Source organism: Ceratotherium simum, chromosome 10 (genome assembly GCF_057802395.1).
Source record: "Ceratotherium simum simum isolate JZ-2026a chromosome 10, ASM5780239v1, whole genome shotgun sequence".
NCBI classification, from domain to species: Eukaryota; Metazoa; Chordata; class Mammalia; order Perissodactyla; family Rhinocerotidae; genus Ceratotherium; species Ceratotherium simum.
The window spans coordinates 18535658-18563533 of NC_141909.1; the positions used below are offsets into that span (position 1 = coordinate 18535658).

General features: G+C 35.8%; 1 protein-coding gene across 1 annotated transcript in view; it reads right to left on the minus strand.

Moving 5' to 3' along the window:
* Positions 1 to 27876, minus strand: part of GPC5 (glypican 5) — a 1279398-nt gene that overhangs the window by 363504 nt on the left and 888018 nt on the right. The window lies entirely within an intron of this gene.

The following is a 27876-nucleotide window of genomic DNA, read 5'->3' on the forward strand; positions in this document are numbered from 1 at the left end:
CTCCGCTGCTGGCGACCCGGGTTCGGATCCCGGGCTCGCGCCGACGCGCTGCTTCTCTGGCCATGCTGAGGCCGCGTCCCACACACAGCAACTAGAAGGATGTGCAGCTATGACACACAACTATCTACTGGGGCTTTGGGGGAAAAAATAAATAAATAAAATCTTTAAAAAAAAAAAAGTAGAGTGACAGAAAGCGATTTTGAATCCTGCCTGCCACATAAGGAACAGGTGCAGTTGATTGTTTCAGGTAGGACCAGGAAAAGAATGGATACCATCCTGAGTCAGTGAGATGAATGCTAACATGAGGCATATTAGCATATGCACACATTTCTATTAAAAATTATAATCCATCAATTATTGCTGTTGTTTGTAAACTCGGAGTAAAAACAGTAGATGTTCCAGAGTCAGTATTTTTCACAATAAAGATAATAGATAAACTTTATGGAAGACTTGCTCTGTGCCAGGAACCAGCTAAAACTTTTACCTTCCTTATCTCATTTTATTTTCTCACAATAACTTATTATTCCATATGAAGGATGCAAAAACCAAAGACTGAGAAAGAGAAGGGACGAAGACTGCTGACTGCTACAGATAGGTCCTAAAGATATAGAGCCTCTTCTAGAATCTCAGTCCAGGGATCTATCTCTTAAACAGAAGGCTTTATGATGTTACACAGCTGTGATACACGGTATAATCTGCATGTTGGCCTTGCTTTTACACTTGGGTGGTCGGTTTTACACGTTCTTCTCTCTATCACCTTATGGAGTCAACATCAACCAGCCTGCTGCTTCCATACAGAAGTTTGTTTTCACCTCATGAGTATGCCTAAATAAAATCGTAAACTGAAATATTCGCCATCTCTGCTTGTGTTGCTGGGGTAGGAGATAGCAACCCAGTGAGTATACAAGCCCCCTCCCAATTTCTCTTGTTCAAGGTCCCCAGTCTTTCAAGATTCATTGCAAATGTAGGGTAGGGGAAAAAACGTTTGACTTCTGAAATTCTCTGAATAATTCACAAGTCTATTTAGTTATACTTTCCTTTTATTTAAGGTTTGAATTACAGATCTTTCTGCTCTTGATTTTAATTTATAAGACTATGATTAATGTATAACGACAATAAATTGTACTTAAGATTTTCTTTCATTAAGGATTGAAGGCCTTGGGGCCTAGGTTTTTAATTTATTAGACTATGATTAATGTGTAATAACATGAAGTATACATATGATTTTGTAAATAATTGCTTTTGTTTTATTCAATGGACCTGTATGAAGGTTATCTTCAAAGTGTAATACTCAAGCCAGAATTCCATTGCCTTGGTGATTACTATTCTTGATTTTCAATATTCCTGAAATACTATAAACTGATGACACTGTGCCCTACTCGACTGTTCTTTTAGAACTCTTATAATTATTCCATTTCACTTCTATCTTTAATCTATTCACTGCATTACAAAATGCTTATGGTCTAAGCAGAAAAACTAAAACTGGATTTCAAGTTTCATTCTAATAAAAACACTGGGCATAATGCCATGCACTCCTATTTAACACACATTAATACTTATATTCATGTTTAAACATAAAGTGTAGATAATATGGATTTTCTATACTTTATATTTGGTTGTGAGACTCCCTAGAAGTTGAGAGTGAGTTTAATGACCTACAAGGCTCAGTGACACAAGAGGGCTGCATCTGGGAGCTGGAAACAAGGAAGAGGATCAAAGTGCAGTAGCCAAAAGCTAAACGAACAAGGAACCAGTAGTGCCCATTAGCCCAGTGGCACCAAAATAAGTGGTTGGGGCTGCATATGGTTTTTTAAATGATAACTAATATTTTTACTTTTGTTTCATCTTTCGTTTTGTTTGACATATGCCTGGATTTTTCACTTTAACTAAGAAGGCTTGAATATCACATTTTTGGATTGATAAGAAACTTGGGAAGATTTTTTAGTAGAAAAACTGAGCTTCCATAAAATTGGCTATAAAGAGAGTCCAGAGCCAGCACTTTACCTGAGAATTACCAGAACCGTCTTAGAATATATGGATGAACTAATTTACACAACACATTATCTGACTTTGCAACTCTTGATTCTTACAGATTATAGCCCTCCCAGTAGGCACTTTTTTAGTATCTAATAGCATTAGCTTTTCGGTGGGTGTAATTGTATTGGTTCCATCACTCAAGAATGTCTCTCTTTCACAAGGTTAAGTAGCAATCTGCCAAAGTTCTATAGCCAAGATGAATGAAGTTTAATATGGATTAATTCTATAGGCTAAATTATCAATTTTAAAAAGAATTTCTAAAGGCATTTTGAATGAGCAATTCTTATACCAAAGTGAAATAATAAAATCAACAAAACCTAATGGTAAAGTAATTTTCCTGAGGCTCATTTTATTAATTATGCTGAGTCCAACTCTGTGCCCATCAAGATACACTAATTTTTTCTCTGAAAAGCGTCTAAGTTTTAAATATAGATAATATTTATATATATGACTACAGTATTTACTAAACCTTTCCAAAACATTTTAAGAGTTTTAAATTATTTGGACACCATTTAGTTATCTCATATATTACTTCAGATGGTTTTTTTTTTTTTTTGGCATTTCATGTATCTGATACCTAAGCAATTTTTTAAATCACATTTAGCTGGCTAATTTTTAAACCAAGTTGGACTTATTGTTGTATACTTTGTAAGAACATTCTATTTGGAGAACAATCCTAAAGTGAATCATAAATTTGTTGTACTCTAACTTCCACATATCTTTCAACAAAAACTTGGAGAAAATACATGTATATACTCACTTCTCTTTAAATAACAAAATAAATAAAACCAAGATCAGTAAAAAATGAAGCTGTTACAGAATAAACTAAGACATAGTCACTTTTTAAAATCTTAAAATATTTTTAAAGGTCTCATTCATTGTTAATTTCTTTAAAATAGAACTAAAAGAAATTATTTGCCTAACTTCTCAAATAATGTTTCCTTTTGGAAAAAAATAAGTAAAGCTGCATTTTCTGCAACCACCTCTCTTAATTGCTGTCCAATAGAAGCTGTATCATGGAAATAGATTTTAATTTACTCAAAATGAAGTTTGTCCATAAATAATTAGAAAATTGATAGAAAATAATAATTATGAGAAAACTGATAGAAAATAGTTCAAACTGCAATACTCTAAGATAAATCATAGTTAATTGTACATGGAAATCCATTAGCTTCATTTGGATACACAGTTAGATGACTAATTATGTTGAAAATGACATGACACTCTTAAACATATATTCACTTCCCCAAGCCCCGGAAAGCAGTCTTTTTTTTCTGTAAATTAGAAGTCATTCGTTAAATTTAAAAGATCTTTACTTTTTATACCATCTTTAAACTTTTAACGCAATAATAAATGGAATTACTTGACCATATCAAAATAATCTATTACTTTACTTTCAAAAGTATATAATTTCACTCTTTGCAGGACACATATCATTTGAGGTTTGTCAAGAATTGGATTTAGCTTTAACTACCGAGGGTTTTTTCATTACTGTATCATGAAACCAATTTTGCTTTTTAGCCATTCTTATTTCTACAAATAATACATCCCTACCCAAAAAAAATCTTCTATCCAAATTGCATTCTAGTTTCGCCTCTGCTTAGTTTTAGGTTAATTTTTGTGCATCTTATGTATACCCTATATTTCTTCTTGTAAGTTTCTTAGTAAATGTATATATCTTCTTTTTCACTTAAAAGGCCAATGACATAGCCCGTATTTTATAATCATTAAGCAGCCCTGAGTGTTGCCAGTCGTCATTGATAGCATATAATTTCAAAAGTCTTTCATGTATTCCTCCACCTATAGGAATGTATGCCACCTCAGCCTCCTGAAATTGCACCTGCTAAGATCATGGATGCTTTTCCATTTGCTAAATCTATTCAAACAATCTAGTCTTTCTTGTCTGGATCTCTGACTTATTGGATTATATTGACCATTTTTCTTCTGAGCCGTCGTCTTCGTTTTTTTTCAGAAGCAAACTGCGTGGTCTCGACTCTACTTTCTTTCAATGGCTCCTTTCTTCCTCCATCTACCCCTCAATCTTGAGGAGTCTCTTAGAGTTCAGGAATCCACTCTCCTCCCCTCTCCCTCTACATGCTCTCTATGCCATCCTATATATTCCCCTGAGTCTTTCCTATTCAACGCTGACTCCTCTTCACAATTAAAGGTTCATCTTTCTGGCTTGTCTGGTTTGTATTGCCACTTGCTTTGTTATGTCAGCTACTCGTATTAAAGGAGTACTAATTATAATTTTGGGTACTGCCTTTTAAAACTGCCACTTTCTTATCCACATTGTTTCCTAAGCTGGAAACATCCATCACTCCAGTAGACTGATCTAATTGAGAGCAAGCATCAAGTCTTATTTATTTCTGTATCTTCAGCAGCTGTTACAATGTCTAAAACATGAAGGTTGCTCAGTAAATATTTTTGAATAAATAACTTTCCCCTTTCCCTGGCTTCTCACATCCAACTGACTCTAGTGATTTCTGTAGTCTGTTCTTGAATATAAGAACTGTGTCATCTCAAAAATCTATATCTAAATAACTTATACCCCTCTTCCAGAAAATACCTAGTATGCATTCATTCCTCCTACACTTGTGTATAGATTTGAAAATTTGTAATTCCAATCTCAGTATCCCTCCAATTTTCACAGTTTGTCATACTTTGGACCTCTTTTCCTTTCTTATAGAATTTGAGCCACAGGGTAGATCAACTGAACTCCATTAGCACCTTCAAGTCACTTTCTCTATTTATTTTACTCCTACCCCAAGAAAAAGCCACATGTATGCTCTTATATCGAGTAGCTGAGTACCACTGTAAAACAACATGAATCCATAGATGTGTGGTTTCTAATCTCAGTTGGGCCATCAACCTTGATCAGCAGTGCTTTCTCTTGCAATTGGTCAGCTCCCCAATCTCCTCAGAGATTGTTCAGATCTGCTACTTTTCTCCACATCCCTCCCCCCCCGGAGATGATCACTTTTACTCATTATTTTAGAAATTTGAAGCCACTGGGCAATAAAGCCATCAACACCTCCTATCTTCACCACTCACAAGTTGCTATTTGTGGATATTTTGGTGCAGATTTTCCTCCCATCTCCAAGGATAAGGTATGTTCAACGCCAACTTGTCCATGATAGTCTCAATCCTGGCCACTCCCAAATCCTCTTGCACTCTGCTTTATTAGTCATTTGTCTCTCCTGAGTCTTTAATGTCTCCCTTTCTACTGATTCTCTCTCTTTGGATCAAATTATACTGAGCACCCTCAGTCTCTGCCTCCCTCACTAAATCTGCTACTGTGCTTGGACCTCTAAGGCTGGGTGTTCCCAGATTTCCATTCTTTTCTAGTGTATTCTAACCTTGATGCTTCAATTAGGTAGTGTTAACTCCCACCTATAAGTAAAATTATTCCTGCCCTTCTTTCAGCCCACCCAAAACTTGCTCATTTTCTTTGTTCCTTCTCCCTGGGATCATCTCCATTCTCCAGCAATGCCTGAAGCCAGAACTTTTGGGACAATGATTGACTGCTACCTTTTCCTTAAAGACTTCTGGAAGATTTTAATATCACTTATTTTGTCTATCATTTTTGAAGAATCCTATATTCAGGTATTATTGCTAAATAAAAACATTTTTAAGAGAGGCATGGAAAATATTGACACCTAAAGGTACTTAATTTGTATTTTCTTTAACATCCTAGTGATCTTCTAAACATTATGGATCCTAGGTCGGTATGGATCCTAGGTCGAATACACAGCTGGCTCTAAGATACAGATTTCCTTGGCATAAATTATTGCAAAGTTTTTCTTAAAGTACCTTGTATAGTGAGACTACATTATGTTTTTATATTCTTCTCAAGTGTGCCATTCCTTAAAGCCCAGGATGTCTACCTGAATCTGCTATATAGCAAGAAAGAGTGAGATTACCCAATAGGGGAGAGTTGGACATTATCTTAAAAATCTAGAGTTTTAAGAAGGGTCATCATTGATCTTGCAGTAGATAGCTAGTGCTTTGCATATATCAGGCCTATACAAATACATTCATTTTGATTCCATTATTGCCTTTAGCAACCACTTGAGACTGGTATTTTTAATTTTCTTTATTTATCTTGAGAATATTTCACTTCACTCTATACACTCCTACCAAGCAAGTGTTGTGTTTATTTTGTGAATCAAAGACTATTGTTTTTTTGCCTCTTAAATAATGCATATTAATTCAAATATTTCACATAGCTGCTGAGTGTGTGGTCCTGACTGTCTCTAGCCCACTTGCCTTAACATTTCTCCTGACTTCTTCTTTCCCTCTACCACTGGCTACACATCTATTAACAGTCATTCTTTGCTACACAGGGCTTCCTATTCCATCAGTTGCTGGAGGCCTGTGTGCCAGCACCTTTGAGAAATAAGCCTCTTTCTGGAGCTCTCTCATTTAAGACTCTATGCATCTCCTTTCCCTTCTATAGGGATAAGCACTCTGCTTCCTCCAGAAGCTTGAACTCTCTCCAGTTCATAGCTGAATCCTGGGAGGCCTGACTACTTTCCTTCTAGCAGAAGACTATCACAATGGGCTATTTAGTCTATTTGCCTTGATTGATTCATTTTCTTTTTCTATGTCTTGTCATTTTGATGCCAACTAAATTCAATACATTGCATACCATTATAGGGGGTTCTCCAGATTCAAACCCAGTTTTCTATATTCTTCCACATTCTCATTTGTAGAAATACTTATTTTCCTGATCCAATGAGGCAATATCCCTCCACTCCTCCTCTCATCCAAAATCCACTGTGCTCTCTGGTACCCATGGTTCATGGTAAACAAATTCCTCCTCATGGTCAAACTTTTCTCTGAACATTCTTCCAACTCTTTGTCTTAACTGGAAACTGGCTCTCCCAGAGAATATCAATTATTAAAGAAATATTATTGAAAGAGAAATTCCTTAGGTTTCATTTATTCCTAAACTCACTTCAGTTTAGATTGTACCCACACTGCACCACTGAATCATGCTTTGTCAAAGTCACCAATGAGTCACTTGTCACTAAATTCATTCCACCTATTAATCTTCTTTTATATGATTTTCCTATAGTATTTGAAAACACTGGCTACTCTCTCCAAATTTGGAAATTTTTGCAATTCCATTTGCTTGTCTTGCATAACAGCAATTGTCCTCGTTCTTCTTTATCTAGTATCCTTTTTGTATTCTCTTTTTTGAGCTATTTCCTAGGCATTAGTGGACCTGGGGATTATGTCTTAGATTCTCTTCTCTTGCTACATACACTCCCTAGGGAACAGCTTTCACTCTAGTGACTCTAATTAACTTTAGGTACCCAAATTTGTCAGTTGTATATCTCCCGCCTAGATCTTTTATCTGAGATCTAGACTAGTATACTCAACTGTACAATAAAATTCTAGATTTGGCTATGGTAAAAGGACTTCAAACTGTTCATATTCAATACTGAGATACTTATCTCTTCCCTATACTTGTTTTTCCTCCTAAGTTCCTTATTACAGAAAACAGTCCATCATCCTCCCAGGGGCTCAAGCCAGAAACCCGGACATCATTCTTGACTTCCTCTCCCCCTCACACCTACATCTATTTAACAACCATTTATTTTTGGATCCACTTCCCAAATTCTCTCAACATATCCATTTACAGACATACCTTCATGTCACTACCATGGTCCCAGTAACTATCATCTCCCACCCAGATCATATCTCATGGTCTTATAACCGGTTTCACTCCCTCAAATGTTATACTTCTCAGAGCTATTTTGGATACTGCAGCCAGGATGAACTTTCTACAATGCACATTTGATCAGGTAGCACCATTGATTACCAGACTTAAATATTTTCCCTTTGCTCTCTTCTCTCCCAATGCTAGCCATCCCTTGACCACTGTCTGCTCTGCAAACATTGAAAGCTATGTCATCCATGCTTAACTTGAACTTCTTTCAAGACATGCCATGTGATATTATTCCCGCTGAACACTATTCCACCCTCTCACCCTACAATGGTCTTCATTTACTGAATAAGTCCTAATATTTCCTCCAGGACACAGCTTACAAGATTGGTTTGGTTGTTCCATTTACATGCTCATATGTATGCTTCCTATGCTACCTTATACAGCTCATACTTTATTTTAAGTCCCCTTTATTGAAGTTTAAGATTTGTAAAAGTGGTGACTGAGTCTGTTTTGCTTATCTTTTTATTCCCAGCATTTAGCACACGTGGTAGGCAGATTTTTAAGCATGACACCCAATGACTCTTGCCCTTGTATAATCTCCACCCCTTGAGTGTTGGTGAAGTCTGTGAATATGATATGATATCATTCCCATGATTATATTGCATTATGTGATAAAATGAATTTTCATATATGGAATTAAGGTTAATAATCAGTTGACTTCAGGTTAATCAAAAGGGAAATTTTCCATATGGGTTCACTCTAATCCCATGAGCCCTTAAAAGCAGAGAGTTTTCTCTGGATTGTAGCAGAAGAGAGAGTCAGAGAGCTTCAAAGCATGAAAAGGATTCCAGTCAATTCTACTAACAATCTGAAGGAACTTGGGAAGTGAATTTCTCTCTAAAACCTGCAAATAAGAGATCCATCTGGCCAATACCTTGATTTCAACCTGTGAGACCCTGAGCAGAGAACACAAATGAGTCCACTTGGACTTCTGACCTAAAGAACTATGAGATAATAAATGGATGTTGTTTTATGCCATTAAGTTTGGGGTAATTAGGTATAGAAGCAATAGAAAACTAATACAGCACACTTCCTGAAACATGGTTGGAGCCCAATAAATGTTTATGGAAGGACTGAATTTAATGCAACTTTAGAAATATAATAAAAACTCAACTTTTCTGTTCTTTGATGTACAACTTTTTTCTTTCAAAAGTGTAATATGTATATTATTTTTAAGTTAATAATGGGTCCATTTTTTATGTTGATTCATTTGATGTTGCCTGGGTAATTTAAAGAGCATCTCTAGGCCAAGAGCATCTCAATGTTAAATTACATTTAACAAGTCTATTACAAGAGAATATACAATGCACCCATCAAAAATCTAAATAAAGACTCAATATCAGCAGCATTATTAGTAATTCAATGAAAGATCTAGCACTCAGTGCTTGTCAGTGGTTTGAAAAGTGTTGGTTCTATTGATGTCTTTGTCTCCCACATACATCCCTGGGTGACTGTCTTAGTTTTCTTGTTTTGACTTGCCATTTTTCCCAGAGGCAACTCTTAAATCTATGTCAGAGCAATGTAGGATGTCTGCTTATTCAAACGAAGTTTCAAACCACCTGCTGTTCTGGGATTGTGGTTTGATTGCTGGTATTTATGTCTTTTTCAGACTTAGACTATTAAGAAAACCTCCCCTATGATAAGAAGGAAATGAAAACTGTAGAATCCTATCCTGTTTTTGTTCATATTTTCGCTTTAAATAATTAAGATTATTTAGAGAATCTTTTAAAAGAAAACCCAGATGAACCTTTGAAATATTCATTGTGTTGATTCATTTAGAGTTTTATTAAAAACTTTAGGTCAGGCATAGTGCTGGGCACTTGGAATAAAAGGATAAATTAGTCACAATGAACAACATGTATTGAATAATCTCATACAAAACTAATCTTAATGCAAAATAAAGTAGCAGATACTGCATTAACTTAATATAAACTAAATACTAACAGGTCAAAAGTTCTGTGTGATGACTGGTTTGAGCAGAAAATATTTCAAAAAGAACGTGGATGGAATTTTCCTAAGTGGAAACCTGTGGACAAGCAATCTATAAATTAAAATATAGAATTGCAAGTTATATTTGAAGGGGGTGAGTAATGCACCTTAAGCGTCATGTAAACTGGAATATAAGGAGCAGCAAGACATAAAATTGGAACAGTTGTGTCAAGAAACGTGAAGAACCTGAGACTTTATCTATTGCAAACTAACAAATTAGCCTTTCAGAGTTTCATGGATGATGCTAGAACATACAAGACTGTTGGGTCAGATACAATGAGAGAAGTGGATTTTTCTTCCCAGAAATACAATATGAATGACCAAATCCTGTTACATTTGCAAAGGTATACATATTTATTTACACACACGGAAAATACGTACTGGATTGTGTAATATCTGAGATGGACATTTCCAAATAGCCCCAGGAGTTTTAGCCACACAGCGAATACATATTTCAATTGGTACCACAAACAAAATAAGTCCTTAAAACAAAACTAAAATCTGAGCCATTTTTCCATCTACATTCAGGGATGATATAGTGATTAGAATCAGGCCGTGGACTGGTGTTATCCCATGGCCAGAAAGAATCACTATAATATCAAAATAATGGCAGAATATTCACTACATTCAAATTAATCTATTGTTTGCTCCTACCTTTTTAAGATAAAAGATTCATTTAAAAATATAAATATTTAATTAAACAGATTTCTTAAATTTAGGGTCATTGATGGTTCCCTCATGTACTTTTAGCAAATGAAGTGCTATATTTTAAAGATACCAAATGTGAATCCCAAGTTATATCTCATTGAATTAAATTTCTTAAATGCCTTGAATTTATTCTGCCAAGTTCAGTCTATTTATAAGTTTCATGTGCAGTTATTATTTTAATCAAATATGCATAATCTTCTCTGATTTGCCTGTGTTCATGAGCGCACATTCCCACACATATAGTCTTAAATATGGTTGGCTGACCAAAATAATGACGTTTTGGTCTTTGCTCTTTTTCATTCCTTTATAATCAATTCCCAGTGATGACTTCTTTTCTTTTTGCAAACATATATCCCTGCCCATAGTTTGCTCATGACTCAATTCTCTTTTCAGACGTTTCTAACTTTGTCTTTGTAAAGCCTTTCTTCACATCATATTTCCGACAGGATGTCAGTCCCTTTTAAAATTCTCCAATGAGTGCATTTTGTTCTTCTTGCCCAGAAGTGAATCAGCTTTTCTCTTTGACACAAAGTTTCAGTTTCTTTTGGATATTTTCAATCTTTTTTTAGACTTTTCATAGTTTTTGAGAAACCTTTCAATAGACATCATATCCTTTTAATCCTCCCCCTCCCTGATTGCCAGAATATATGTATTTCTATATTTAATACAGTCAGACCTTTTTGTCTGGATTCATAGCCTATATCCACTATCAAAATAAGTCATAATAAAAGTACTGGGATACTTTAATATGTATTCCTTGCTTTTCTCCAAAATTTAGTTGGATAAATTTAGTTTAATGCTATTATTGATAGCAAAAACACATTGTATCTGTTTGTATATAGTCAACATGATCTTCTTATAGGGTAATGCAATGGCTCCCTCTATGGAGACCCAGCTCGGATCCTGACTCGGATTAACCAAATATGACCTTGAGTAAGGTATTTAATATCTCTGGACCATAGTTTTATCATTTCTAAATAAGAGACTTGATATCCTTAGAGATTTCTCTTAACTTTAATTCTTTATCATACTACAAAGTTATTTTATCATTAAGATATTTACTTTGAATGGTTTTCAACCTCTACAGTAGCAAATTTAGGCTCTAATGGGATTATTTAACTAACCATTCTGTCTTCATAACAACAGATGAAATAAATTAATAGGATTTCGAAAAGAGGTCATCCTGAATATAAGCCATCTTCCCAACATTTTTCCGTTATGGCTTCAGAAAATGTATTTTTCTCTCAGCCAAGGTAGGAAATCTTTCTCTTCCAGTGTGGAGGACCATAACTGATTGATAAAACATTTTTCTAAAGAAAATCAATTTCCATTGCAAGGGAGCTTGGGAAATTATTTGATTACCACTTCCTCTACTCTACCTATCAAGAAAAGAGAGTCATTTCCTAGAGGTTGTAACAGTGGTCTAAATTCCTGTTATCTACCAGTACTAACTTTATGATTATACATTAGAAATATGTTGCCCAATATGAATCACCTTAGTATAGTTATTCTGCATTAAAAGTGGAACATTCGGTGTCACTGCACTGAAGTGCATTGAATACTCACTCGTTAAATACAAATTTTAACCTGTGTACCTGGTCACCAATTGCAAAATTGTTAGAAATATTTTTAAAAATCTTCATATGATGACAATATTTTTCAGTTGGTTTTCAAAGCCAAATGCTACTAGTTTCAATTAACATGGAACTCTATAACACTTTATAAATATGAAAGCCTACATTAGTTTAGGGAAACATCTTAATTGCATAACATTATTAATTACTTAATAATTAAGTAATTATACCATTTAATATCAAGAATTTGGATATGTGAAACTACGATACCTATAATATGCAATGCATATATCACTTTCTTAATACAATTTTATCGCAACTTGAAAATAAAACGATGATCAAAGTTGCTTAAAAGATAATCAGTAAAGATTTCTGCAAGTTTAGCGCCAAGCATGATCATATGCAGCACAAATATGGTATAAATACTGAAGCTCTGGTTGACCTGAAATAGAAATTAGAAGACTTGGATCCTCATCTTGCTTTGCTGTTAAATCATCATGTCATCTTTACCTTAATTTTCACCCTTACCTGGACAACTATTTTTTCCCATTGATAAGGTAGGCAGGATCTTAGACTTGGCTTTTAGTTAAGTGTTAGGTTAGAAAGCCAACATGTCCTTAAATTACTATCTGATTTCATATCATCTACATTTTCACAAACTATTGGCTAATACTGGTCATTTTGCACAGTGAGAAAATTCTTCTGGCTTTCAAAATCTAATTGAAATCCAATGTACCCTAAAATATTTCTCACAAAGTTTCCTTTGTGATGCATTTAAACTGGGACAGCACGCATCTTATAAAAAATATTTTACATAGGAAAATTATCTAAAGATGGCATGTACATGAAAATAATATCAAGCAAATAACTGGTCACTAAAATCAGGAACACCATCTGTTCCCCACCCAGAAGAGTATCCAAAAAAAAATCTTACACTTATAACTTTTATTGTAAGAGTTAGCCTTAACTAGCAGTAAACAAGATATTAAAGCTGTAATTTAAAAATTGAATACCAAGAATACAGAAGTCAGGAATAGATCCCAGAAATTGATGCTCAGCAAAATTGATTGTACCTCTCCCATAATTAGCAGGTTGTATTTTCAGAAAATGGCCACATGCGTTTCTTAGAGTGGGATGTCAACACTCCTCCCAATGAGAGTGGGGTACTTGTTCCCTTCCCTTGAATTTGGCCTGGCCTGAGACTACAGCATGAATGATGCTTTGTGATTTCTGAGGCAAGGTCATAAAATGTGATTCACCTTGAGCCTAGAGCTCTGAGGATGTTCGTCTTAGAAGCCAGACATCAGGCTATGAGGAAGCAGAGAGACCACTTGGTGAGACCACATGGCAGTGTTTCAGCTAGCAACCATAACCAAGACTGATAATCAACCTCCAGATTTGTGAGTGAGCATGCTTTCAAATGTCCAGTATCCAGCCATCAACTCACTTTTAGCCCTCAAGTCTTCCCAGTTGAGGTACCAGACATCATGGAATATCATTGTTTCCTATGCTCTATCCAAATTTTTACCCACAGAATCCATGAACATAATAAAATATTCATTGTTTTATGCCACTACATTTGGGGTGTTTGTTATGCAGTAATAGATAACTATATTAGACAGATTTTTTTTCCTCTGACTACCAAGTAGAGTATGGATTTGTGATAATTTCACTATAGGAGATTAATAATAAACAGCTTTATGGGCCGGCCTGGTGGCACAAGCAGTTAAATGCGCGCCCTCCGCTGCAGTGGCCCAGGGTTCGCCGGTTCAGATCTTGGGCATGCACTGACACACTGCTTGGCAAGCCATGCTGTGGCAGTGTCCCATATAAAGTGGAGGAAGATGGGCACGGATGTTAGCCCAGGGCCAGTCTTCCTCGGCAAAAAAAGAGGAGGATTGGCAGATGTTAGCACAGGTCTGATCTCCTCACAAAAAAAACAAAAAACAAAAACAAAAAAAATAATAAACCACTTTATTTCTCATGTTAAAGGAAGTTCAAGTTTACTGCAGACTTTACCACATGATTAATGCCTTTCTGCCTATTCATTGAAGTACAAATTATATTCATTAAACCATTTTATATAAATTATTAATTATTCATAAAAACTCATAATGTATTGATAATAGTAAATTGATTTGCTTTCTCAAACTTAACCCTGCCATCTGTCAAAGGCTTCATCAGCTATGACCAATAAAGATTCCTTCATATTTGCCTTGGTTTTCATTTTATCTATCTCCAATCCATATAAAATACCAACTGCTTCTCAAGACTCTCAAGGAAACACTTTGTTTTGGGTTTCTATGTCATGTCCCTGATACTTTTCTTTCTGCCTCATCTTGATATTTCAGTCCCTAAATTCTCCCGTGTCTATTTGACACAATGGAGCCAATTTCTTCTTCATCCCAGTGTTGGATCAAGTGAGTCTCTCTGTCCATCCCATTGCTCCATTGTCCCATTCATAACTCTTCCTTCTCACCTTTGAGCTGAGAATTCATGGTTCATTCAGAGAAAGCTTCTACAGCTTCATGAACATCCAAATATCATTAACAATGGCTCTTTGACATTGAAGAGTTGAAATGAATCAGCAATAGACAAATACAGCTTTTCTTTTTCAGTTGAAATACTAAAGAATAAGGTGTAGATGGAACTGAGTTTTAAGAGTTGACAGAATTTATTTTAGAAGTAGAATCCATCCTCCTAATATCATTAAGATAGGTTAGAATAGCAAAGCAATAGCGCGAATAAAAATAGAGATTTTTAGCTTCGGCATTCTTGTGTTTATTTAAGCAACTTCAGCCTGTATCAGAAAATAGCAGAGTGTCATCAGCAATCATTAATTACTTAGGGATTTCTACATTTTAGACATATGATTAGGTACTATCTCTTCATTGTTTTTAATGCTTACAACAATGCTACAATGCAGATGTAAAAATCCTAATTTTCCAGATAAGAAAACTGAGGCCTAAAAAAGTTAAGTAGAAATCTAAGATCAAAAGTCTAATATATTCATTTATGTTGAACTCAGAGTTACTGCTTTTGTCATTTCAATAGATATCCTCTTCCCCAGCTAGTACAGTGACAGAAACAATCTCATTCTTTTCTTCTTTCAACATCATAGCCATTTTCAAAGCTACTGTCTTCCAGTTTTCCAAGATATTATTCCTATGAGGTTTACTGAGAAGTGCTATATGCTTAACAAAAGGCATAAAAGTAACATCAGTCTGTTTTTTATTACTATTGTATGATATGGTATGATTCCTACTTCATTATTTCCTATTTAAGCATGCATGAGTTGATGAATGGGTATATATGTGCGTGTGTTTATCAGCGCCTGGTATACATTTAGTCACTCACCTATAGTGGCTTTTACTTAGCCAGCACTTAGAAAATATTCTTGCAGTTGAAGGTAATTCTAAGCTACATTTAAAATACCTTATTCAACATCTGCATCCCAGTTCTTGAAGATCCCTGTAGAAAATCTTACAGCACACTGACTACTCATTTTAATTTTTTTATCACATTTTTCAAAATTGCCCTCAACATTGCTAGTTAGAATGACTACACACCCCTTTTACTTTTACTACCCAATTTTCCAAGATGTATATCTCATATCTTCACCTCTCTCCTCCAATCTATACTTGGCTGATCCTTGAGAACTCTATTCACATGCAGCTTGTTTTTGGAGGCATAGCTCATGTTCGTTACTACCTAGAGGTATGTCATTCTTCCCTGTTTCCAAACCATTTCTTCCCCCACTCTTCCCAAACTCCTTGCTTTTGTAAGAACATAAAGTATCAGGCATTTCCTCCTTTTTTTTTTTTTTTTTTGTGAGGAATATTAGCCCTGACCTAAAATCTGTTGCCAATCCAAAACAGCCTCTTCTTTCGTCCACCAAACTCGTCAATTTTGTTGCCTCTATATCCGTATATTCTACCTTCTCCTTAGGTTGTAATGGAAAATGTGTCCCAATTTTCATCTCTGCTCTGAAGGTCATCTCTTACCACCTTCTCAGTGTCTTCACTTTTGTGAATATCCTATATTATTTTTCCTGTATCATACATTCCTCCCATTCTGGGATGGTTTATTTACCATCAGCACACAAACATGTTTTAGTATTAACCATCCTAAAATATTATCCTTTGACTTATTCTCCACCAGCTACCACCTGATTTCTTTGACTATCAGCAAATTTCTCAAAATAACAGTCCTTGACATTCTTCTCTACTCTATGTATGCTTTGTCTAGTGGTCTTACCTAGTCCAAAATTTTAAATATCATCTTTATAATAACTACCAAATATTTGGTTCATCTAGAACAAAAAAAAAAATCCAAGTCTCTATTTAACAACTTGGAGGTTAATTGACATCTTATATTTAACCAAATTCTTGATTTTTCCTCATACTAAACCTACTCTTCTCCAAGTCTTTTCTAGCTTTGTAAAAGATACCACCAGGTTTCTCAGACTAAAAACCTAGTGTATAAGTCAACTCAGGCTACCATAATGAAATATTTACAGTCTGTGGCCCAAACAACAGACATTGCTTTTCTCACAGTTCTGGAAGCTGGAAGTCCAAGATCCTTGGATTGCAAATGGCCACTTACTTGCTGTGTTCTCACAAAGGAGAAGCAGAGAGAGAGAACTCTCTAATGTTTCTTCTTATAAGGGTACTAATTCCATCATGAGGGCTCTATCCTCATAAGCTCATCTAAACCCAATTGCCTATCAAAGGCCCATGTCCAAATACCTTTACACTGGGCATTGGAGCTTCAACATATGAATTTGGGGGGACACAATTCAGTTCTTAGCACCTATTATATATCCTCAATTCCTCCTTTAATGAAACTTCCTACAGTCAATTTACCCACAAATCCAATCACTTGTCACCATATATTGGCTCAAGACAAGTTCAAGCCACATGGTTCATCCAGGACACAGCAACAGCCTTCAAAATAGTCTCCTTTCTCTTTCCAGTTGGGTGTAAGTCCTCTGTAAACACAAAGGTCAGTGTCTCAGTCATTTTGGGCTGCTATAACAAACTACCATAGGTTGGGTGGCTTATAAACAACAGAAATCTGTTGCTCACAGTTCTGGAGGCTGGAAGCCCAAGATCAGGTGCCAACATGGTCAGGTTCTGATAAGAGCCCTTTTCCAGATTGCAGACTACCAACTTCTTGTTGTATCCTTACATGGCAGAGAGTGGAGAGTTCTCTGGGGTTCCTTTCATAAGGGCACTAATTCATTCATGACGGCTCCACCCTCAAGACTAATTACCTCCCATGGGCCCCACCTCCTAATAGCAAAGGTTAGGATTTCAACATATGAATTTTGGGGGGACACAAACATTCAGTCCGTTGGAGTCACAGTGATCTTTTTAGATCCAGTCAAGGATCTAAATCCTCTACCTGAAATCCTCCAGTAGCTTCCCCAGCAACTTTCCTTTCCAGGGCCTCACTTATCTTTGCTCAGACGATCTATTTCATCTCATCTCCATCTTCTCCACACTGGCCTTGCTTCCAAACCTTGACTACATCAATTTGTTCCTATTTCAGAGCCTCTCCATTTGTTATTTAATCTTCCTGAAGTACTTTTCCTAAAGACCCTTGTACGTCTGCCTCATAATTTAGCCCAAATGTCACCTCTTCACAGAGGCTTCTCTGTGGTCACCTTAAGCTAAAGAAGCTGCCTCCTTAAAGGCCCACACTCAATCATGTTGTTCTCTGTTATTTTCTTCATTGTGGTCATTATTATCTCAAATATCTTTTCCTTTATGTTTGTTTATGTGTTTATAGTTTCTGTTCACCCATTAGAATGGAATCTCCTTGAGAGAAGGAATGTTGTCTTTCTCGCCATTTCGTAACTAACACCTTGAGCCATGCCTGCACATAGGAAGTCATTAATAAACATTTGCTGACTGGTTGATGCTTTTTGGTTTACATATATCAGGATTACCTAAAATTCAGTGTCTCTGAATATCAGTGGAGTTTAACTGGTGTGAGAGAGAGAATAAAAAAAGTCTAAATTATACTTTTACTAGAAACCTGTTGCATAGTGCTACTTAGCATCAAAAACCACTAATTTAGAAATATTTTATATTTGATCTCTGATGATTTGCTTCCCACAGTAGGAAAAGTCACCATTTACTGTTAGAACTAATTTTTGTATTCACATGTTTGAAAAAACAAATCCCAAGCCATATAGTTTATCTAAAATGATTTTTCTGTATAAACTTAATGCTGTCTATTGCTGGTGACTCCTTTACTCTTAAGATTTAGGATTCCATTATCCTTCACACAGTCATAGACTCTCTCATGAAGTTTGTTAGACCAATTTACTAGCCATTTTCAGTGGGCTTTAAAGAAACTCCTCTGAAAGGCCACCATTCCTGCCTTTTGGATTTTTCTGAATTTTTATCATCTCCCTAATTCAGTGATTCTCTTATCGCTTGCTTTAATGTGGGTACAAATCATTTGGGTAGTTAAGAGAAGGGGCACAAAACATGTGATAAAAATGTAGATTCTTCCCCACCCCCACTCTGGCTCAAAAATCTACATTTTAAGTAAACACATCAGATGGCTGTGATGTAGGTGATGTTGCATTCAGTTCTCAAATAAAATCATTAAGATCCCAGTTTTCTGAAGAGTTATCCTTTCTTAGTGGACGGTGGCATAACAATTTGTTGGTAGCCAGTATCTTTAAAAATAACCTTTCCTGCAATAATATAATGAATACATGTTGTTTTAGAAAATTTGGAAAGTACTGAATAATATCTAGATGACAAATATCACTTATAATCCTATGGTCATAGGTAACCACTGGTAACTGGAGCACATAACACATTTGTTAATATTAATGCTTTTCCATTTTTCTGAGCACATATACGTTAGGCATTCTACAGGGGATATGTATGTGAGCTAGATGGAAAATGTCCCTGTTCTCATGGGGCTATATAAATACTTTTTAAAAACATTGGTGGTATGTCATCAATAATTCTTAATGGTTACAAAATACTTCATTGTGTTACCGCCCAACGTGGGCCTTCTGCTCGCCGCAAGACATGCCAATAGTCAAGAGGCAAGGTGGTAGGAACAAAAAGGACTTTTTAATTACAGCTTGCTAGCAAGAGGGAAAATGGCCGACTAATGTCTGAAAACAAAACCATCTTAAGGGGGCACAAATCTTACAGCAGTTATATAGGCCAGTGGGTTACAGGGGAGGGGGTTAGGAATGTTGACCTTCTGGTGTTACAGACTGGGAGTCGCCACACCAGATCTTTCAGTTTTCACTGATGATGGCTCTCAGCATAGACTCTCTGTTTGGGGGTCATCACATTCCTAAGGAACTCAAAAAAGCAAAGTTATCATCTTATCGCAGCTGGGAGGTACATGCACAAGCAGGGGTCATAAAATCTACAGAGCAGTTAGATCTCCTGGAGGGTGCGTAGCCAGCTGGGCTAGTTTGTCAGAGGTCATTCAAAGTTACAACAGTTTTTCTTTTCCATAATATGGCTTCCCTGTGTCACTCTTGTCTTGAGCCAGAATCAACTGCATAGATGGACCATAACTTTTAAAACTCTCCTTCTAGTGCTCAACATTTAGGATGTATAACAGACATCTTTGTGTATAAATGTTCATCCAAATTCTGGAATATTTTCATATGATATCTTCTTAAAAGTGCAATTTCCAGAATGGTGAACAGAAAACACACAGTAAATGGTTCGTTAAAAAATTGCTGCCAATTTTCACACCCAGAGGCAATGGTCTCGTGCAGGTCTCATTTCCCTCTAGGGAAAAGTCAACATTTTAATTTTCAAAAATCTATTTTATTATTAAAAAATTTGGATTTCATAAAAACTAAATTTAATATGTTAAAAATATTATATATTTATTTAAAAATTAGTTATCTAATTAATAATTTTAAGCATTAACATTTAATATTTTATGTATTATAATTGCATCTGGTTGCCATATTATTATGTGAATGGTAGCCGCTAGAATTGTGCCACATGGCAGCTCTGATGCACCCATTTTTTATTTGTGGGGGGAACCTTAATGATTCTCTTTATAACATGAAAATGTTTTCATGCTTGTTTTTTTCTTTAATTTTGAATGGCTTTTGTGATAGGTATTTGTGTATGAATTATTCTGTTAATCTTTTTGTTTTAATCTTATCCCATTGATATTACAGATAAAAAGTGCTTTCTTTTGTGAAGTTTACTTTCATTCTCTTTTGTTTACTTTTTTCAACTGTTAGCTTTTAATTTGCAAAGGATTTATTTGTCATAATGCATGAAGCTAAGATCTAAAGTATTTTGCCCCTCAAAGCTAGCCAATCATCCTTAAACCATTCATTGGCAATCCTGATTTATTCTTTCCTCATAGGTGTATTATATAGTAGGCTTAACATGCACAGGGAAATTGTTTTCTAAGAATTTTTTGAAGCCAAAGATTTGCCAGACTTCTTTTCTAGCTATAAACATTTTTGTTTGTTTAGAAGCATCATTTCACTTTTAAAAGCGTGGATCAGTAGGATCGATTACTAATGATTAGCTGTACAGGAGCATTCTTAAATTCTACTCTAGGGGTTGAAATGAATAAAGATGATGTCAAGCCTTGTGTATGAATTTTCCTACGGAAAATGTCAAGCCTCTGGGGACACTTGGTATAAAATATAATGTGAACTAGACATAATTCTAAGCTGTCACTACCAACTGATCATAGGAATATTTTGATGATTCTTTTTATTCAAACTCAGTTTCTGTGATCTATCTGAGCCAATAATGATCAGACACCCACTCCTCTGACTGAATATTTGCAGGAAATAAGCGAGCGAGAGGAACCCACTCCTCTTGTAATAGTCCTGAGAAATATAAACCAATCAGAGGCAAGCTGGCATCAGGAGAACCAGGATATGTGGATGGACCCTATAAAAGGGCCAGGCTCTGGGAAGGAGTGGGATGGTTCAGGGTATAGCTTCCTTTTTCAAATGATGCTTTGAGAGTTGATTTAATTAGAATGATTTTCCTTGTCAAAGCAAGACAAATCAAAATGTGGCTCAACTCAGCCAAGACGTGGTCCAAGACAGAAGATCTTTATCATTAGATCAGCAACAGCCATATCCATTCTGACAGAGACCATGAGACTATCATTAATTTGAGCCAGGAATGAGAAAATCAGGGGAGATGACATTTGGAATCAGTTCTATGTATTCTTTTTTTTCCCAATGGCAGTAAGAAGACTCTTTCCCTTTTTTGTTGACTGATACTCAATGGAGGTGGGAAACAAAAAATTGATACAGAATGTAAACTAGTCAATTATTCTATTTTGGTAATTGACTTAATTTTTTCTATCCATGTTTTTCTGCGACAATACAATTATGTTCTAGATACCTTTCAGCAAACATAGCCTCTTTACTTCATTTGTCACAAGACGCATTTGTTAGCAACTAAGAAGCTGGAGTAAAGAGAATTTTTATCACTAATTGAGATCTTCGGTTCTATTTTACACAAACTTCTAAAGTAGTTGGGTGAAGCTTGTATCTCCAGGTTAATCAATTTCAAGGATGTATCCTGCAAGACGACTTGACCCAAGCAGAATCATTAAAAAAAAAATACTCCTAGTGACATCTAGCATTGATTTCTTTAATGAATACCTCCTGAGGCTTCACCAGGCTTGCTTACAGTATACTCCTGTTTTTAGCCATTTTCCTCCCATCACTGCCAGAGTTACCTGGTAGGTATTCATTGAAATGTTGTCAAACATCTTGTTCATGCTCTCACTCACTGTTCTCTCAATGCAGAGCCACTCACAAATTTATATCACAGCTAAGTTCCAAGAAATACTTTGCTCCCCCTGAGGAATTTGTACATTCTTTTTTTATTGGACAATAAGAATCATATAATGAATCATGTACCATTTCACATACTGAACCTGGTTCACTTACTTGGACTTATATGTTATTTACCAGTTGAATGCAATGCAATAGAGACCTATCTTATACAGGAGTTAGGTTTTTCAGTTAGCATACAAGGCAAAAGAATATATAGTCTAATTCAACCTTAAAGATCTCCTTACTAGGTTCCACCTTTGAAACCAACTTACCATGTTTTAAAACTTGAACACAACCAGTGTCTTCTCCAATGTTGAAAATGATTGCTATTCCTTGGATAAATACTAGGTCAAATTGTTTTACCTATATAGTCAGACTCCAAATTCACACTCTGTACAATAAGATGCTCTCACTACGAGAGGCAGATGGAATTGAGTGAGCTCAGGTAATGATCAGGACAGCAAATCCACATCTCTCATCACAAGCTCATTAAAAAGATTGGTGGCTCAATTTCCCGCTTGGTTTAACTAGTTATCTCTCTGGTTTTCACAGCTCTCCTGTAGATTAATTCACTATAGTTAGGCAGACAGAGTCAATTGCAATGTAACTTGTGTATAACCTATGGTCTGTATGTATATCCACGTTCTAGTTTTCTAGTGTTTGACCTCTGTCTTGCATTTATAGTTCCTGAATTTCTGATTTTCATTTAGTTTTCTGAATTATATATAATCTCATATGTGATCAAAGTGTGGGTGAAAAATAAATGGAGAAAATATATAAAGGTAAAGATGCAAACAATTACATAAAAATAACCCAGAAGAGTGCCAAAAAAGGCGAAGTTTCTCATTTTTTTTTCTAATGAACACTGTGATAAAACACTTTATTTAAAAATAAATATAATTTTCTACTATAAAATTTATAAAAGAGTTTTTATCTGGTCTTCCATCTAAGAGTAAATGGAACTAATAAAGAGATTGATAAAAGTTGTCATTGCATTGAGAAATATAAAAAAAAAATTTGAATATGGAAAGCAGGTTGAAACTTATGAGAAAAACACTACAGCAGAGGAGGTCACTGTGGCGGAAGTAGCGGCCGATTTTTTTGGTCGGACGTGCAAAGAGCATGCTCAGAGTTGGCAGTATAGAGGGTAAGGAGTAAGAATCAGAGCTCAACAGGGGTCTTCACTGAGAGTCACAATACTGAACGACTTTCAGCATTCTGACCCCACATTTACTCATAGGACTGACAGCCTGGTTTATACTCTAGGTGGGGAGAGAGGGCAGGGAAGAGACTCCTCACTAGATAAGTTGAACAAACTCCTGGGAAAACTGAAGCTTCCACTGTGAGTCTGTGTACGTCAGAGAAAAGCTTTCTTAAATTTGGAATCACAGAAGTATTCCACATGCAGTGCTGTATTGTTTGTAATAGAAAAGGATAAGTGCCTAAATATCCACCAAGAGGGGACTCACTGAATGAGTGTGGATATATCACAATGTAGTGTAAAACTTTAGATAGTCATTAAAAATAACACAATTGTAAATGCACAGACATAATATTAGCAAGATTTTTTTTAGGTGAAAAAGCAAGGCATAGAATAATATTGTATAATATGCTAATGTTTGAGTAAAAACAACTCTAAATGAAGATATAAATAAACTACAAAATATCTAAAAATATGTATGTATTTGGAAGCTAGAAGCATTGAAAGTAAGTTCAAGGAAAATGAACTGAATCCTCCTCTTTCCTAGTAGGGAGACAATAGGCATTGCCTAAAGTTGATAAAAAATGTAGGCATATTGTTTAGAATTATGGGTATAACTACAAGAAGAAAAGCCAAAGATAATTTACTCTTACAAAGACTCTACAGGAGATAAGTGAAGAAAACAGGCTCTAAAATCTGACCTCCACATCTTAATTATATGGCTTTAATCAAATCACTCATTTCCTTACCTCTAAACAGGTAATAAAAATAGAATCTTTGTCATAGGGCTGTTATGGGGTTTTTTTAGGAATGAAAAGCCCTTAGCCCAGTACCTGCCATGTAGAAACCAATCAATAAATTTTAGAAATGTTAGTTAATATTATTTTTTCTGAGAGGTGTGTCTATGAGTGGGTACAAGTGGGAGATGGCAAATTTTCACTATACTTAGACACTGTATATATATATATAACTTAAACGTTTGTCCTATTATAATTTAGTGAAATAAAAATTTAATATCTGTATTTTATAAATAAAGATGTTCGGCAAACCAAGTGGTCCCGATATGAAGTAATAAAGAACTGAATAACAAGGCAGTGGTGGAGTTTGACTGGATGGGCATCCGGGGACGACAGGGTCAGTAAATTTAAGCTGAGAGGCTAGAAACATGAAAAAACCATGAACAGAACTAGAAAATGTTGGCTGGAGATCTAGTTTGGAATAATCAAAGACTTAATTTTAGATATGTTGAGCTTGAGTCTACTAAGTCAGTCTATCCTGTCATTCTATCCTGATAGAAATACCCAACACATTTTCCTCTCAAAGCAGGGGCTGTGTCTTATTCATCTTTGAAGCCTCACCACCTAGTTCACTTGTCTGGAATACAGTAGCACTCAATACATGGTGAATGAATGTTTTGATGGATGGATGGGTGCATAGATGAATATTGATTTAAGTGTCATTCATGCAAATGTGTCATCCACGCAAAAACTGTCAGAGTGTGTAAGCAAAAAAAGAAAGGAGATAAGTCTTAAGGAATATCTCTATTTAAGGGAAAATGAGCAAAAAAAGGAGACCAGTGAGAGAGACACCAGAAAATTAGAAAGAAAGCCAGAGATCATGGCATGAAGCCATGGAGAAAAGTTTTAACTTATTAACAATATTAAAGAGCTTTTGCTTGTTTTCTTCTCTTAAATGGATGGATGACCATGGAAAAATGGATGACTCTTGCCTTTGATAAGACAAACTGAACAGAAAATGCCTGAATATCCAAAAATATAAAGGCATATTATTTCTAAATAAAGATGAGGATACTTAAATTCCTGTTTTAATAATTTAAAAAAAGTAAATAGTGCCTGTCATACTGAGTGCTTACTTGTATATAGCTATTCAATACATATAAATTGGATTAAATACCTTTGCTCAAAGGTAATAAGATTACTTATCTCTCAGAAAACCACACATGTAATTGTAAGCAATTGAAAAAATACAGAAAAATGGAAGAAAGAATAAATAATTGGTTTAACTGTAATATTTTGATTACTTTTGAGTTTCTATAGTTGTTATATTACGTTGATTTTTGAAGAAGTCATTACCCTAGAGGAATTTTCATATCATCAAAGGCATTTTCGTTTGTTAAATGCGTGATCATTTCTAGGTTATATTAGGAAATATTCATACATTTCTTATGGGGCAGGGGCATTCAGCACATGATAGTTTTTCATATTTCAAATAATCTTGTTCTTACACAAAACTTCTTGATATACGTATTCATTACACAGTAATGCATAGATATTAATTTGATATTTTGCAATATACCACATGTGGAAGTGATTCCTTTAATATTCTGAATTTATGGTGGATAAATTTTTATCCTTTTAATGTGGCGATGTTACTGGGTGGTGTGCAGTAAATGCACGCTGTCTGAGCAGTCTCGTGGCAGCCAGTGATAGATCTTCAGGACATAACATTAACTCTTCTCTGGCTATGCAATCAAACATGTAATTTTACTACTAATGATGCTCCTTAGGCTACAGGGAGGTGAAATGGGTATTTTCAAAGTGAAGTTGCTAAGTAACATTAAGAAAACTGCTATGAATGTAAAGTTAATGATCTCAGTTGGTACCATTTAGCTAAGGCATTTAAACTAATTGCAGTATCAGGTTGAATTTACTGTAACTCTGCAGCTCCTTTTCTGTGCTTTGTAGGAGACATCTTCCTTCTCCAAGCCTCAATAATAGTTAGTGCTTTTGGTGCGTCAATTGCTTAGCAAAATTACCAAATTAACACACCACACCATTGTGGGATGGTTATTATTCTCATTGCACTATTAGCAAAATAATAAGCAAGTAATGTGATTTGATGGGGAAGAAATTAGATAAATTGAAAGAGTCAAAACACTGAAATTTGTTGATATTAGCAAGATAGTATCCCTAGTTCTGCATAATATCGTAAACATGTTTGATGCAAGTACCTAAAACTCAGGAAATTCTTAAAACATTTTCTTATTATCCTGGATATTATGTTTCAGTCCGTGTTAAAACAAAGAATTCACAAGTTAGAAGTGCATGTTTCAGATTGGCTAACTAGATTCACTAATGTAACTCTTGTATGGGAAATTAGAAAAAAAAAAAAAAGTCAAATGGCAAGTATACCATCTCCTTGGGTCTTGAAATTGTGAAAAATGGCCATATTCTTCAGAATTAGAACCTCCACAGCTGGGATCTTCACCTCTTCTTTAGGGTCCACTGGTGAGAACCCGCTTTTGTACAACACACTCTCATCCAATGAAAGAAAAAGAGAGGGAAGCAGTGGGAGGATAAATGCAGAGTGAGAGACTAGTCTCTTCTCTCCCAGCGGGACAGTGGGAGGGGAGTGCTTTCCTTTCCAAGAAGTCAAGTGTGTGTGGTTGTGGTGGTGATGGTGCAGGGTGCTTAAAGGAATATCTCAGGAAGTTGGGGGTACAAGTTACTACAGGAGAATGGCCTCTCAATTGGGGCTGGAAGCATGCTAAGTCATAGAATGCACAGATTCACCCTGGTACAGAGTTTTTGACAGAACATTCTGGGAACTTGTCTAAAGTGTGTTATCCTGGTTTAGACCCCAGCTGCCATTGAGAGGGGAGGAGAGAGACACTTTACATTGTATCACTTGAAGTTTAGGGAGATCTTTTAAACAAACACTAGAGCTCACTTCAGTTTTAGAGACTTCTGAAGGCAAGAGTCTTTGGAGTGGTATCTAGAAGCAGGGCTTGGAAAAAGGTTTTGTTGGGAAGAATATGAAGGGACCTCTGGTCCATGTCCCATTTCTTCACAGCACTTGAAGGGGACAAATAAAACTTCCTCACATGGTTTTATAGTTCTAGTGATGATGTGTGAAGGAGCATTGGGTTAGTAGAGTGGTAGGAGCTGTGAGACTTCTAGGATGTCAATCCCTGAGAAGGTTCTGGGGTGTGTCTTCCTGGCAAGGCCACAGGGAGACAGAAGCTCCCTGAACTAGTGGAGAGTGAGGTATTCAGCAACGTTGTACTTGGGTGAGGTGATATTCACATTACCAGTAGGAGAGAGAGACCACCCCAGCGTTTGTAGAAACAGACAGAACTCAAGTGCAACAAAGAAGAACTCCCTACCACTGGCATAAAGGAGCCTTAGTCTCCCTCTCCCTCCTGCCTGATCCCAAACACAGGTGGAGCCAGCCCCTGAGGGAGGTGGGCAGACAGACCACTTTCCCCTTCCTCCACTCTAAGCAGTCAGGGCCACAGCTCAGTTGGAGCAAGACCTACATTTTAAATTAAATTTGCTTGGAAGTCTATTAAAGTTAGTATTGAACTAACAGGGTTGTGTCTTACATTTAGAAAAGAAATTGTGCTCTAGACCAAAAGTCAAAGGAAAATTATGGAACTTGGTAAAGATGTCATTGAGGTACCTACTACATAGAGTGAAAGGGAGATGCAACAGTGTACAGAGGAAAGGAATGATTGGGGAAAACTATCAAGCCATTTCATGTTTCTACTCCAATATTTTGGGACTTCTCATTTAACTGGTTCCATTGTGGCTACTTGACCATATTTTACCAATAAGGACATAAAAACTAGTGTCAATATGTAGAACGAAAATTTTCAACCAAACATTGCTATGAGGCTTTCCCTTAGAATAATAATGGAAATATCACTACCTATGTTTAGGTTGGATATTGAGTATATTTTGGCTTGAAATGAGTGACTCAAAAATAATTTTGTCTTCACCAGAAAACAATATTTTGATTTATAATATGTTCTTATAGAGTATCTCTCTAGACAAAGGTA